Below are 14,823 nucleotides of genomic sequence, written 5' to 3'. Positions count from 1 at the left end.
TCTAGCCACCGAAAGAGCTCTCATTGATGTGCAAGAAGGAAAGTTATAGTTAAGAGTCCAAGATGAAATAGTAACTTTCAATGTTTTTGAGGCTATGAAATTTCCATCTGAGTCGAATTTGTGCTTTAGTGTAGATGTGGTGGATAGACTAGTAGTAGAGGCTATTGAAGAAAACACTTTGCAACTACCTCTAGAAGCATGTATTGCCAAATAAAGAACAATAGAGGTAGATGAGCCGGAAAAGAATGAATGTGCCAGATTGTTGGAGGCACTTCAGCCAATGGATGATAGGCAAGATCTAGAGTTCGAGGAATTTGATTTTGAGAAAGAGAAGGAAAAGGAAAGAAAGGAAGAACCTTCAAAACTTGAACTAAAGCCTTTACCTTCTCACCTTAAGTATGTGTATGTTGGTGAATTCGAAACCTTCCCAGTAATCATCAATTCAAGGTTGAGCAAATTGGAAGAACAGCGATTGATTCGGGTGTTAAGGGAACATAGATCAGCAATTGGTTGGACTATTTCGGATATTAGAGGCATCTCTCCATCGTTTTGCATGCATAAGATACTTGATGATCAAATGTTGGAGAGATTGGCAGGGCATGCTTACTACTGTTTCCTAGATGGTTTTTCAGGATATAATCAAATTGCCATTGCTCCGAAAGATCAAGAGGACAGCCACGTGGAAACTTCTAGAGCCGGCATCATTAGCCCACCACTTTCAAAACAGTCATAGTGAGCCCGGGGTGCAAGTGGTTCCGAAGAAAGGAGGTATCATAATGATAAAAAATGAGAGCAATGAATTGATACCAACTAGGATAGTCATTGGTTAGAGAGTGTGCATTGACTACCGAAAATTGAATGAAGCGACAAGGAAGGATCATTTTCCACTTCCTTTCATCGATCAAATGTTGGAGAGATTGGCAGGGCATGCTTACTATTGTTTCCTGGATGGTTTTTCAAGATATAATCAAATTGCCATTGCTCTTGAAGATCAAGAGAAGACAACTTTCACTTGTCCCTATGACACCTTTGCTTACAGAATGATGCCTTTTAGATTATGCAATGCACCGGCCATATTTCAGAGATGCATGCCGTCTATCTTTAGTGACATGGTGGAACGGTTCATAGAAGTCTTCATGGATGACTTCTCTGTTTTTGGTTCATCTTTTGACAATTGCTTATCTAATCTCTCATTTGTTTTGCAGCGATGTCAGGAGATGAACTTAGTGCTCAACTGGGAGAAATGCCATTTCATGGTACAGGAAGGAATAGTATTCAGTCACAGAATCTCAAAGGATGGCATCAAAGTGGATCGAGCAAAAACAGAAGTGATCGAGAAGCTGCCACCACCTGCAAATGTTAAGGTAGTTCGGAGTTTCTTGGGGCATGCGGGGTTTTATAGACGATTTATCAAGGATTTTTCTAAAATCTCTAAACCCCTTTGCAATTTACTGATTAAAGATGTTGCTTTTAATTTTGACGATGAATGCATGCATATCTTTCAAACTCTAAAAAATTATTAATGTTTGCGCCTATCAGTGCAGTTCCTGATTGGGGATTACCGTTTGAATTGATGTGTGATGCCAGTGATTTTGCACTAGGAGTAGTTTTAGGACAGAGGAAGAACAAAGTGTTGCATGTAATTTAGTATGCTAGCAAGACACTCACTGATGCATAGTTAAATTACAACACTACTGAAAAAGAGCTATTAGTTGTGGTTTTTTCATTTGACAAATTTCGTTCGTATTTGCTAGGTGCTAAAGTGATAATCTACGCGGATCATTCAGCACTCAAGCATCTTTTGGCAAAGCAAGAAGCAAAACAGAGGCTGATAAGATGGATCCTATTACTACAAGAGTTTGAGCTGGAGATCCGAGATAAAAAGGAGTCAGAAAATGTGGTGGTGGATCATTTGTCAAGGATTGAACGACCAATTCAGGGAAGTGAAGAGGAACCCCATATCAAAGAAACTTTCCCGGATAAGAAATTGATGAGAGTGGAAGAAGCACCGTGGTATGCAGATTTTGTAAACTACTTGTCATCGAGAGTGCTTCCGAATGGCATGACCTTTCAGCAAAAGAGGAAGTTTTTCCCTGACTTAAAGTATTACTTCTGGGAAGAACCAATTTTGTACAAACATTATGCTGATAAGATGATACGTAGGTGTGTACCGGAAGAAAAGATGGAGAGTATTCTACAGTATTGCCATGAGAGAGAAGTGGGTGGTCATTTTGGAGGAACTAGGATAGCAGCTAAGGTCCTTCAATCTAGATTTTATTGGCCAACCTTTTTTCAAGGATGCCTTCCGGATGGTTCAAGAATGTGATCAATGTCAACGGAGTGGAAATATTTCAAAGAGCGATGAGATGTCGTTAAATAGTATCCTAGTTGTTGAGCTGTTTGATGTGTGGGGAATTGACTTCATGGATCCTTTCCCAAATTCTTATGGGAACATATACATTTTGGTAGCAGTGGATTATGTATCGAAATGGGTGGAAGCAGTTGCATTGCTGTCCAATGATGTCAGGGTGGTGGTTAATTTTGTGAGAAAAAACATTTTCTTAAGATTTGGGGTACCACGGGTAATCATCAGTGATGGAGGATCGCATTTTTGTAATAGGCAATTAGATGCACTGTTGGGAAAATATGGAGTGAAACATAGAGTAGCGACACCATACCATCCACAGATTAGCAGGCAAGTGGAACTGTAGAATAGAGAACTTAAGGGAATTCTAGAGAATACAGTTAATACATCTAGAAAGGATTGGTCATGGAAATTAGATGATACATTATGGGCCTACGCACTATATTTAAGACTCCAATTGGTATGTCCCCATTTAGGATGGTCTATGGGAAGTTATGTCACTTGCTGGTGGAACTAAAGCATAAGACATACTGGGCAGTCAAGCAGCTAAACATGGACTTACAAGCTGCTCTGGAGGAAAAGATGCTGACTTTGAATGAACTCGATGAGTTCCATCACAAAGCGTATGAGAATGCTCGGATTTACAAAGAAAAGACAAAAAGGTGGCATGACAAGCATATCAGGAAGAAGAATTTTGAAGTGGGTCAGAAAGTATTGTTGTATAATTCTAGACTTAGGCTCTTCCCTGGAAAACTTAAATCTAGATGGTCTAGACCCTTCATAGTTACAAGAATTTACCCGTATAGGGTGGTGGAGGTGTCACATGAAGAAAAGGGCACATTTACGGTCAATGGATAGTTATTGAAGCCATACATTGATGGGGTGATGAGTTGCAAGTCATTCCCCATTCGACTTGACATCCCAACATGAAGACTTGAGAAAGTCGGGCTTCTGACTATAAACAAGCGCTTCTTGGGAGCAACCCAAGTGTTTTCAATTGTTTTTCAATTGTTTTGTTATTTGAATTTTTTTAGTTTTCTTATGATTTTGATTTTGTGTGTTTTGGGTGTTTCAGGTGAATTTTCAAACTAAGGCAAAAAAGGGAAAATTTTCCAGTTTTCGCAACAGCAACATATTTTCTTCGCCATGCTGAAGCACTTTTTTTCACAAAACAGAAGTCAAAAAGTACCAGACTTCGCCGCGATGAAATTTGTTCTTCACCAGGGCAACGTACTCCCCAAAATTTTTCGCCGCGGTGACACAATTTTCTTTGCCGCAGCAAAAAGGGTTAAGCGAACTTTAACTAAGGAACTTTCGCCGCGGTGAAGCACTTTCTTCGCCGGGGCGACGTACTCCCTGGAATTTTTCATTGCAGCGACCCAATTTTCTTCGCTGCGGCAGAAAGGGTTGAATGAATTTTAACTAAGGAACCTTCGCCCTGGCAAAGCACTTTCTTCACCGGGGCAAAATACTCTTTGGAAAATTTCACCGCAGTAAAGAATGTTTCTTTGCTACGGCATCGACTGGGTTGAATTTTTAACTAAATGAAAAACTTCGCGGTGGCGAAATTTGTTCTTCATCGCGGCAAAAACTGCTTTTTATAAATAATGAGCCACGACTCTTTATTTTCGCGAAAAGCTTCAAACACATCTGAGAGCTTAACTTTTTCATCTTCAATCCAGAGCTTCTCCAGTGAATTTCCATCACTTTTCCTCACTCTTTAACCTTCACAAACACCAAAACAACTCATTTTAACAAGGATCTCTATGAAAATTTGAAGAAATTCGTTGGAAACCCTTAGGTTCAAGAATTTGGGGATTTTGTGATCTAGGCCGAATCTGGTTAAATTGGTGGTGAATACATCTTGGGTTTGGTAAGATTTCGAGTTCTCCAAACTTTTAATTGATCAATTTTGATTATTAGAGTTTTAAATCTGAGATTTTGATTGTTTGAGTGAGTTGTGGATTTTTAGTGTTATTTGTGCTTTGATTTTGATTGAAGAAGTGTGGATATTGAATTGTGTGGTGTTGAGGAGGTTGGGTTTTCAAATTTGGGAGTGTTTTGTGGAGTTTAGAAGAATCGTAGTTTAGGGGTCTAGGTGTAATTTTTTAAAACTTTGGTGTTTTTGCAGGAGTTATTGTGGTTAATAGTAGGATGCTTAGTGTTGAATTATCGAGTTAGATTTGTAGTTTGGGGAAAATGCCGCTCAAAGCACCGTCCCGGGGTAAAGGAAAAGGGAAAAAGGTTGACAACCGATTTGTTAATGATAAGGCTCGGCAACGATATGAAGGAGCAATCCAAAGGAAAGATAAGGGATTTGTTGCCGAGCGCGGATTGACCCCGAGCCATGCTGTTGAGTGGAGTTGAGGGAGAAATTGGGGGTTATTTATGAGTGAACCTGCACACACGGCCATAGAGCCGATAGTGAGAGAGTTTTATGCCACCCTCCCTGATTGTGATCTTGGTCATGTGTTTGTGAGGGGTACCGATATGCCATTTGATGTGAAGGACATCAATGATTTTTATAACTTGCCTCAAATTGACCGTGATGAGTATGGGGAATTTAGGAAGAGACGGTTTAAGGATGAGATGATACTTAAGGTTATAGCAAAATCGGATACCTTTTGGGAGATTTCGAAGAAGGGCAGGAAGAGCATTAAGGGAACTAATTTGACACCAATGGCTAGGTTGTGGCAGTACTTTGTGTGTGCAAGGATGATGTCGGAGACGCACTATAGTACAGTGACTTATGAGAAGGCATTGTTGCTTTATTCTATTGCCACAAGGAAGAGCATTGATGTGGGAAACATTATCCTGGCTAGTATCCAACATGCAACCAAACCAAGTTGATGGAGCTTCGCTTTCCTATATCTCATTACAGAGCTGTGCACTCGAGTAGGGGTCGAGGCGACTGATGATGAACCACTTATCCATCCTGTCCCAGTCCTCGACACCAACTACTTTCACAAGCATCTTGAACATCCAACCAGTGAAGGACCTAGATCCAGAACGAAAAGACGAAGAACCACAGCAACTGCCACATCATCTAGTTCAATAGCCACAATGAAGGAGTTGCTGCAGAAGATGATGGATACAATGAAACGGATGGAACGACATCAAGATTAGCTAGCAGACCAGACCAGGATGATATATAATTTGCAACAGAGCTGCTGCACCAAGTTCGACATTGATACTTCGAACTTCCAATGGAAAGACTGGGATTCAAAGGAATGGATGGGCTCCGACTCAGAAAATGATGACACCGATAGAGAGGAGGAGGCCGAAGAATGAAACCTGAGCACCTGTTTTGTAGTTTATTTTTCTTTATTTTAGTTGTCATCTTTTTTTATTTTGAACATTGAACTAATTTGCTTTTTATTTTGGATTGTTTAAATTTTGTTTTAACTTCCTAGTAGTTGTAAAGGCAAGATTAGGATTGTAATATTTTCATATTAGTCAGTGAAATTTTCTAACATAGTAGACACTACAGTATTTCAATTGTTTTACAGATTATGGTGATGAGAAAGCTAAGGATTGAGTGTGCATGCTGTTGAGCGAAACTCCAAATTCACGGATTAATCAGGGAACTATCTCGTACCTTTGTAAATTTTGTTTTTCTATTCCTAATTTGTGCATAATGTGACATAAGAACAATGTCATCTTTAGTTTGGGGGTAGGAAAAATTTGAAATTTTTTTTTATTTTTTGTTTAGATGTTTAGTTATTTTCATGTTTGTTGTGTTATGCCAATGATGAATTACATAAGTCCATGAAGAGAATAGGATTGTTGGGATTTTATTGTTGAAAAATGTTAAGCCTTGCTTCAAGTTTATGTTGGGTTGACTGAATTTCGCTTGAGGTTTGTTGAGTGGTTCAACCACCATTTTCATTATTTTGGCATGCTTACATTCATTTAATGTGGTTAGGTAAAGTCTTGATAATGTTGGTGGACTCTAGAATCTAGTAGAGAAGTGCTTGAGGCGAAATTCTAGGAATAGACATTATTAAGGAAGTGATTTAGGCAGTTTTTTGGAACGTTTAAGCCTTTCCAGCCGACTATAAATTTTATCCCTAGTGACCCATTTAAGCCTTATGAAACCATCATTGCCTTTTTTTTCTTGTGAAACCAATAATGCCCAAAACCTTTCACCCTAAACACGTCGGCAACCTTTAAGAGAATTCTAAACCTAATGCAAACACAAAGAGCTTGGAGAGTTGTGTGAATGTACTAAAAGAATAGTTTGAGGGTTGTGAAAAGGGCAAGAAGAATAAGAGAGGTAATTAACCTCAAATTGATTATGGTTGCTTTCAAAAAAAAAAAAAATTATTTCAAGAACTGCATTGTAGTAGCAAAAATGAGAATTGCACATGTTTGAGGGTTATAAAATGATTGACATCTTAAGTGGTGGTTGAGGAAGAAAGTTGAAGTTGATTTAAGTCTTCGTGTTTGCGTAAAGGAAACCGAGTTCTCTTGTCTTGTTTATCCTTTCCTTTTCTTTGAAGCCCACTAACCGAGCCTAATGTTGCAAGCCCGTAAAGATCTTTTGATCTTTAGTAATGTCTAATCCTCATTAGTGGAGAGTAGTTCGATATTTAGGCCTATAGAGTCTGCTGCTATTTGATAAACTTTGTTTTTCTGCATAAAATAGTTCGGGAAGTCGGAATGTGGATTGAAGTGGGGATCACCTACTTGGGGGACCAATAGAAAAAGATAGTCAATGGAGCTTATAACTTCTTGGAGTGTTGAATATTTTTTAGTAATAATTTTTCAACAACCTTTGAGACTTGTATAAATTCTAAGCAGCTTGTTGTGTGAAGTTGAGTCTAATGTTTTTATTTCATTTTCAATTTTGTTGTTTTGTGTTTTTCTTTGTTAGTTGTTTTTCTTGTTGTCGTGTTTTGTACCTGATGTTTGGGGACAAGCATGTCTTTAGTTTGGGGGTATTTGATAATCCAAGGATTATACTATTTTATTTAGGCTTTTTGGCTAGATTTTGGATACTTCTTAGCTCATTTATGCCTGAATTGCTACTTAATTCCATATATTTTTTATTTCAGACCAAAACGGACATTTTAGCGAATAATGAGCGAATTGGAGTTTTTGGACCCAGAAGTCGGCGAATCTCAGAATTTGGGAAAGTTCTGAAGCAAAGTTAAAGCACTATGAAGCTTGTTCCAATGGGAAAGCAACGAGGATCGAAGATTCAAGCAAAGAAGCAAGTGGAGGGAAATTCTGTAAATTCAAAATTTCCAGGAAGGTTCGCCACAACAAAAGAAGCCAAGCGCAAGATTCAGCTTCAGTTCGTCGCCGCGGCGAAATTCCTTCTTCGCCGTGGCGAAGTCTGAGAAATTTTGTTTTCTCCAAAACGCACAGTTTTATTTTAGGAAAGTTTTAGGTTTTTGGGTGAACTATTTAAGGAAAACTTTGCCATTTTGAGAGGGTTCGTCTAGGTCGCCTGGTTTTCGTTTTCTTTAGAGTAGATTTGACATTTTTGTGGAGAAAGTGAGAAGATTTGAGATTTAATCTTGTGGATTCTTCAACCAGGGGAGATCTCAATTCTTTTCTCTTTGTTACAATATGTTGACTGTTGTATTTATTGTTTTTCTTTCTATTTATGTTGATTTAGCTATGAACTAACCCATTGTGGGTTAGGGTTTTGATTTAATTCGGATTTCCATGGATTAATCAATTGATTGTTGTTGCTTTCATATGCTATTGCACATATTGTGTGGTTATTCTGATTTTTATTGATTTTACTTGTTGAACATGATGAGATTGAGAAAGTGCGGGAGTTTTGGGGCTGAACCGGGAAGGCCCATATCGCATCACCAAAGTGATAAGACCGGAGACTTATCATCTCAAAAGGCTGAATGGTTCCAAAGTACCGTGAGCTTGGAATGCTGAACATCTTCGACCATATTATCAGTAATTTCGAACTCATTTTTTATTTGTAAAGATTTTACTTTTCTTAGTCCTTGCAAATGTTAATAACAGGTGTAATTCTGTTATTTTGCAATCATTTTTACATGTATAATTTTGTTCGCATAGACTTGTTCCAATGTAATTGTAAACAGTTAGCATGCAATCTCATATGTAATATAGGGTATGAAAGTTATAAGTACTCATGAAAGATTAAAAAAAAAACAATGTCTTTATTTATTTGTAATGGATATGTTCGAGTAACATTACTTTTCATCTGGGCCATATTGAATGCCTGCCAGTCATAATCTAAAGTTTCATATGAGAGTAACATTACCTCTATGTTGTACAACAACCTAAAATAGAGAGAATTAATAAAGAGTTTCTTATGGTGAGAATTACTATTAAGAAATTTATATTATGTTTAATTTTTTGTTTGTAGTATGCTTGGGTTGGTACGAGAAGAAAATATGAAGCTTAGAAGAGATTCTAATACTGGTGGTCAGGTATTTATTCACAATTTCACATTTTCTTTATTTATTATTTTTAGGTAATACTGTAATACCATTAATCTCTTTAATTTTCATAATGTGTATTTATATTTTTAAAATTTTGAACATTTAGATTGTACTGGCACGGTAACCTGACTGAGCTGGTACAAGGTCACGCTACATTTCTAATCTAATTCTTGGATACATTTTTCCTATGTCGTTGAACTTGCAAGAGCCTTGGCCAACACTAAAGGAGATCATCGTGTGGATCTCTTGACAAGGCAAATTGCCTCACCATTGAGACGTTGTCTTGCCCTATCGACGATAGTGGCAGTTGCGGAGCCTATATCATCCGCATCCCCTGTGGTGCTCGCAATAACTAATAATCTTGGCCTGATCCAAGCTTTTACTTTGAATATTTTCCGAAGAATTGCTTTAATGTTTGTGTTACAGGTATATAGCAAAAGGGTCACTTTGGCAACACATACCTGAATTTGTTGATGGTGCAATAAACCACATTATTAACATGGCAAGGGCTCTAGGTGAACAAGTGAATGGAGGAAAGCCAACATGGCCCCATGTGATCCATGGCCACTACACCGATCCAGGAGAGGCTCACATCTCTAGCGCCTTGAACGTGCCAATGGTGCTGATAGGGCACTCATTGGGGCAGAACAAGTTTGAACAATTGCTTGAGCGAGGGCGGCTACCTGAGGACATAAATGCAACACACAAGTAATGAAGAGGATTGAAGCTGAAGAGATGGGGCTGGATGCTACTGAAATGGTGGTGACTAGCACCAGACAAGGATGGTGGTATGTTTAACCTCAAACTTAACTAACATAAGAATGTCCTGAAATTTTTTATGTACGGAGAATGACCTTGATCCGCACTTTGCTCGTAATTCCCATGCTGATCACTTTTGTTGCATCAGGTTATACCACCAGGGATGGACTTCAGCTACGTATGAACACAAGATTCATTGGAAGGTGATTCCAATCTCAAATCATTGCTTACCTCTGATAGAAATAACAGAAGGCATCTACCTCCAATATGGTCCAAGGTCAAACATTCTCTCTTCTCAAACTTGAATCTTCATTACTAAACTTGATGCATCGAAGTGATTCCGATTCGTATATGTGTTTTAATACCATCTATTTGTTTAATATGATTTTCCTTTGCAGATAATGAGATTTTTCACAAATCCTCACAAGCCAACTATACTTGCACTGTCTCGTCCTAACCCTAAGACAAATGTCACCACATTGCTCAAGGCTTCTAGGAAGTGCCGGCCCCTCCAAGAGCCAGCCAACATGGTAAAAATTGTGTTTCACTTAAATGACTTATCGTATAAATAGGGCTTTGACAGAATTGGTAAACTTCAAGCTAATTTACTAAGGGATTAATATTGCCGACACTAATACTAGGAAATAGAGATGACATTGAAGAGATGTCTAATATCAGTTCAGCTGTTCTTACCACTGTTCTAAAGATCATCAACAAGTACGACTTGTACGATCAGGTGGCTTATCCAAAGCATCATAAGCAATCCAAAGTTCTTGAAATTTATCGTTTTGCTGTGAAAACAAAGGTAAATCGTTCATCATTTTATCCAATGCTCTACAAAAACACGGAATCCTTGTTGCCTGGTTGGTTAGAATTTTACTAGTCATTGCATCAAAAGGACACCTACGACTACCTTTGGTACTTAAGAAATGATGATTAAATATATAAGAAAACACTCATCAACAGCGTACTTCAGGCTCATTATGCTTGTATTGCCGAATCAATCTATGCAACTCCATATTTTTAGAACATATTAGCTTAGATTAATGTCTAAAAGTTGACATACTTTAACTCTTTCCTCTTCCTAGCAACGATAAATTTGCTAACAGTACTTCTATGAAGGCTTTGTCTCTTGAAAGGAGATTTCATCAATCCAACTCTTGTGGAACCGTTCGGTCTCACACTCATCGAGGTATCTCTATGTTCCATTCTAAAATGTTGTATTGACTGAATCCTTCAACTCTTAGTAACACTCTGAATCTTATAAAAGGAGCACTTGATAGACGAGAAAAAATTCTGAAGCATTATAAACATTTAAGCCTAAATATATGAAAAAAAATCTTGATATATTCCACTTGTATCTTGCAGGCAACTGCTTATGGTCCTCCTATTGTTGCCACAGAGAACGAGGGACCTGTGGACATTGTGAAGGTTCCAAATTTCTCATCCTTCATAAAAAGTTGTGGTAGAAGAAATGCATGCCTAGACTAAAATTATGCAGAATTAAAAAAAATACCTCATTGTATAACACTCCAAACTATGAAATTATGACAAAAATAGCTTTGATAGGAAATTTTGGCCACCTAATGAATTAATGATAGTATCACCTTATGACTTAGACTGATAGTAACAGAGGAATCTGTTTTACCAAGTGCTTAACAATGGTCTCCTAATTGACCCGCATGATCAGAAAGCCACAGCAGATGTCCTCCTAAAGCTAGTGCTAACAAAAACATGTGGTCTGATTGTCTAAAAAATGGACTCAAGAATATCCACCACTTTTCATGGATAGAACACTGTCGTAACTACCTCTCACACGTAGAACAGTACAAGAACCTCACCCTACCACACGTCTTGAGATCATGAAAGTTCCTAAAGAACCAATGAGTGACTCTAAAGGATGTGGAAGATCTTTCTTTAAAGTTCTCCATAGAAGGAGACTTCAAGCTTAATGGGGTGCTTGATGCAGCAACACGACAGAAAAAACTCATTGAAGCCAACACCCAGAAGGCTTCCTTAAATGGCAGTGCCAGTGTCACTCACACTCCTAGTAGAAGGCAGATGCTATTTGTAATAGTTGTCGATTGCTATGACAGCAACGGCAATATCACAGAGAAGTTACAAAAAAAAATCCAGAATGTGATGAAAGCAGTAGGATTAAGTATAGGCTTGGCCAAAGTAGGCTTCATATTGGTTGTTGGATTATGAACACTTTTTGGTAATTGATGAAGAAAAGGCAATCAAGAAGGAAAGGCAAGTAAGAAGAAAAGGCAAACAAAAAGAAAAAGAATTTAAGTTTTAGGCAAATTTTTAGTTTGGGAATTTGTAATTGAAGAATATTTGTTTTCCTTTTCCTTTGAGTTTTACTAGAAAAGAAGAATTGGTTTTAGGACTTTATTTAAGTTAAAATAGGAGAATAAATTAAATTAGAAGAGTTCTATTAGGAATAGGAATATGAATCCTAGTAGAATAAGAATGTCTTATTTTACCTATAAATAAGTGAGTTAGAACCAATTCAAGGTTATGAGAGAGGAAAGTAAAGAAAGAGAGAATGTGAGGATACAAGGGATTTTGATGTAAGGGTACTACGTGTATCGAGTAAATATCAAAGGGTATTAAACATCACAGGAACAGAATGTTTGCCTAAGTAAAGGTACTAGGTTGATGTGTGATGAAACATTTGTATCGTATTCATATTATTATAGTGAAAACCCTCTCATCCGTGGATATAGGTGAGTTATGCCGAACCACGTAAAATATCATGTGCCTATTTTATGTTGCTATTGTTGTTCCTTATTTTTATGTTTTACTCCTTCAATTTTAACATGGTATCAGAGCTTATTTTCTTAAGGGACCTATGGGAGAAGGGGCCTAAGGAAGATGAAGCAAAAATTGAAGGGTGATGGTCTGCAAGAATGTCGGCGACAGGATTGACGAGAGAAAGCCATCGAGACTCCAACCAAAGGTGGAGATGAAACTTGGGGCCTATCAGAGCCAAACTATCCTTGACCCGACTCATGCCAAGCGCCTCAAGAGAGAGGTCGACAGGATGACCATGACGACAAAGGTGTCATCGAATTTGGGTGGGAGAGAGTGTCACGCCGAGCACCCAAAGCAGAAGAAAGTAGGCAGGGTGGTCAACTTCAAAATTCTCACATTGGGTAGGAAGGAGGTTCTTGAGAAGATGAACCTGAGGAAGAAAAGGAGAGACTCTAACATGGGTTGGAGAGAAGAAGCCAGCACTAAGGATGGTAGGCTGAAGAAGAAAAAGCAAACACTAAGGGTGGAAGGCTAAAGTTGTAGAAGAAAGGAGGAGTAAGAGAATGAAGAACAAGCTGAGAAGATGAATTACCAAAAAGGTTCCAGGAGGAGTGTTGGAATGTGAACACTTTTTGGTAATTCATGAAGAAAAGGCAATCAAGAAGGAAAGGCAAGTAAGAAGAAAAAGCAAACAAGAAGAAAAGGAATTTAAGTTTTAAGCAAATTTCTAGTTTAGGAATTTGTAATTGAAGAATATTTTGTTTTCCTTTTACTTTGAGTTTTACTAGAAAAGAAGAATTGGTTTAAGACTTTATTTAAGTTAAAATAGGAGAATAATTTAAATTAGAAGAGTTCTATTAGGAATAGGAATATGAATCCTAGTAGAATAAGAATATCTTATTTTACCTATAAATAAGTGAGTTAGAACCAATTCAAGGTTATGAGAGAGGAAAGTAAAGAAAGAGAGAATGTGAGGATACAAGAGATTTTGATATAAGGGTGCTACGTGTATCGAGTAAATATCAAAGGGTATTAAACATCATGGGAACGGGATGTCTGCCTAAGTAAAGGTACTAGGTTGATGGTGTGATGAAACATTTGTATCGTATTCATATTATTATAGTGAAAACCCTCTTATCCGTGGATGTAGACGAGTTATGCCGAACCACGTAAAATATCGTGTGCCTATTTTATATTGTTATCGTTGTTCCTTATTTTTATGTTTTACTCCTCCGATTTTCAACATAGTATCAGAGCAGATTTAAATTCTTAACATGGTATCAGGACAATTGGTTGTATTACTGTACGATTCTTAACATTGGTAACCAGTTCGAGTTTACGGGAGACAGGAAGCAATCAAAAGCTGCCCAGTAAATATAGAAGATTTCGATGCAATAATATGCAACAGTGGAAGTGAACTATATTACCTGTGGAGAGATACGGTGGCTGATTTGGACTACGAAGCCCATGTAGAATACAAATGGCCTGGTGAGAATGAGAGATCAATGGTGATTAGGCTTGCAAAGACAGAACATGGAGCTCAGGTTGATGACATTGCAGAGAACGTGGATGCGTGCGATTCCAGATGCTAGTCTTACAGCAAAAAACTAGGAGCCAATGTAAGATTTTTGTGACAATGTTCAAAAATACTAATATAAATTGCAGGTAATACCTTGACAGATGCATTTTTTGGTGACAAAACTAAGGACGAATTTAACATACAAATGGCAAACTCGAAGAGTAGTAGATGACCTTTGCCGAAGGCTGCAGATGAGAGGATTCCGATGCAACCTTGTCTACACACATGCAGCATCAAGGTTAAACGTGGTACCACTATTTGCATCAAGAAAACAAGCTCTAAGGTTCGACTTCTTTTCACTGCATATCATAATATTGTACAGAATCATAATATAAGACCAAGACCAATCAATTGTAGTAAAGTGAAAATTGAAATCTCCAGTACGTTTGTGTTGCTACCATGTTCCGTGCAGGTATCTATTAATCAGGTGGGGAATTGATCTTTCAAAAACAGTAATGTTTGTGTGAGATAGAGGAGACACAGACTATGAAAACCTGCTGGCTGGCCTCCAAACTGTAATTGTAAGAGGCACCGTGGAATGTAGCAGTGAGAAACTTCTTCATGGTGAAGAGAGTTCTAAAACAGAAGATTCAGTTCCACAAAACAGCCCAAACATTGCCATACGGAGGGAAGTTATGAAGCCCAGGATATCTTTACAGCTCTGAAGGTTCTTGAGATCAAGTGATTATGATCTTTACTATATTTTCCTTTAAGTGTTTATATTCTCATCGTTAATGCAAAAGCACGGATATAAGTACTATACATACAAGAATATACATCTCAACTTGTGAGATATTTCAATTGTACAAGTACAACAAAATACTAAATATAGAATAATGTGGAATGTAAATTTGTATACATGGCATAATTTCCTTATTAAAAATTTAACACAATTTGAAATAACATTTCGGAAATACTCTATA

The 14,823-nt window shown here is 37.7% G+C and overlaps 1 pseudogene; it reads left to right on the top strand.

Annotated features, from left to right (window-relative positions):
* Positions 1 to 4,855: 4,855 nt before the first annotated feature.
* LOC116134141 lies at positions 4,856 to 14,565 on the top strand (annotated as a pseudogene).
* The last annotated feature ends 258 nt before the right edge of the window (positions 14,566 to 14,823 follow it).

This window comes from Pistacia vera, unplaced genomic scaffold (genome assembly GCF_008641045.1).
Source record: "Pistacia vera cultivar Batoury unplaced genomic scaffold, PisVer_v2 Contig283, whole genome shotgun sequence".
Taxonomy (NCBI): Eukaryota; Viridiplantae; Streptophyta; class Magnoliopsida; order Sapindales; family Anacardiaceae; genus Pistacia; species Pistacia vera.
Note: the sequence above shows the minus strand (reverse complement) of the source record. Positions and strands in the feature narration are given on the sequence as shown.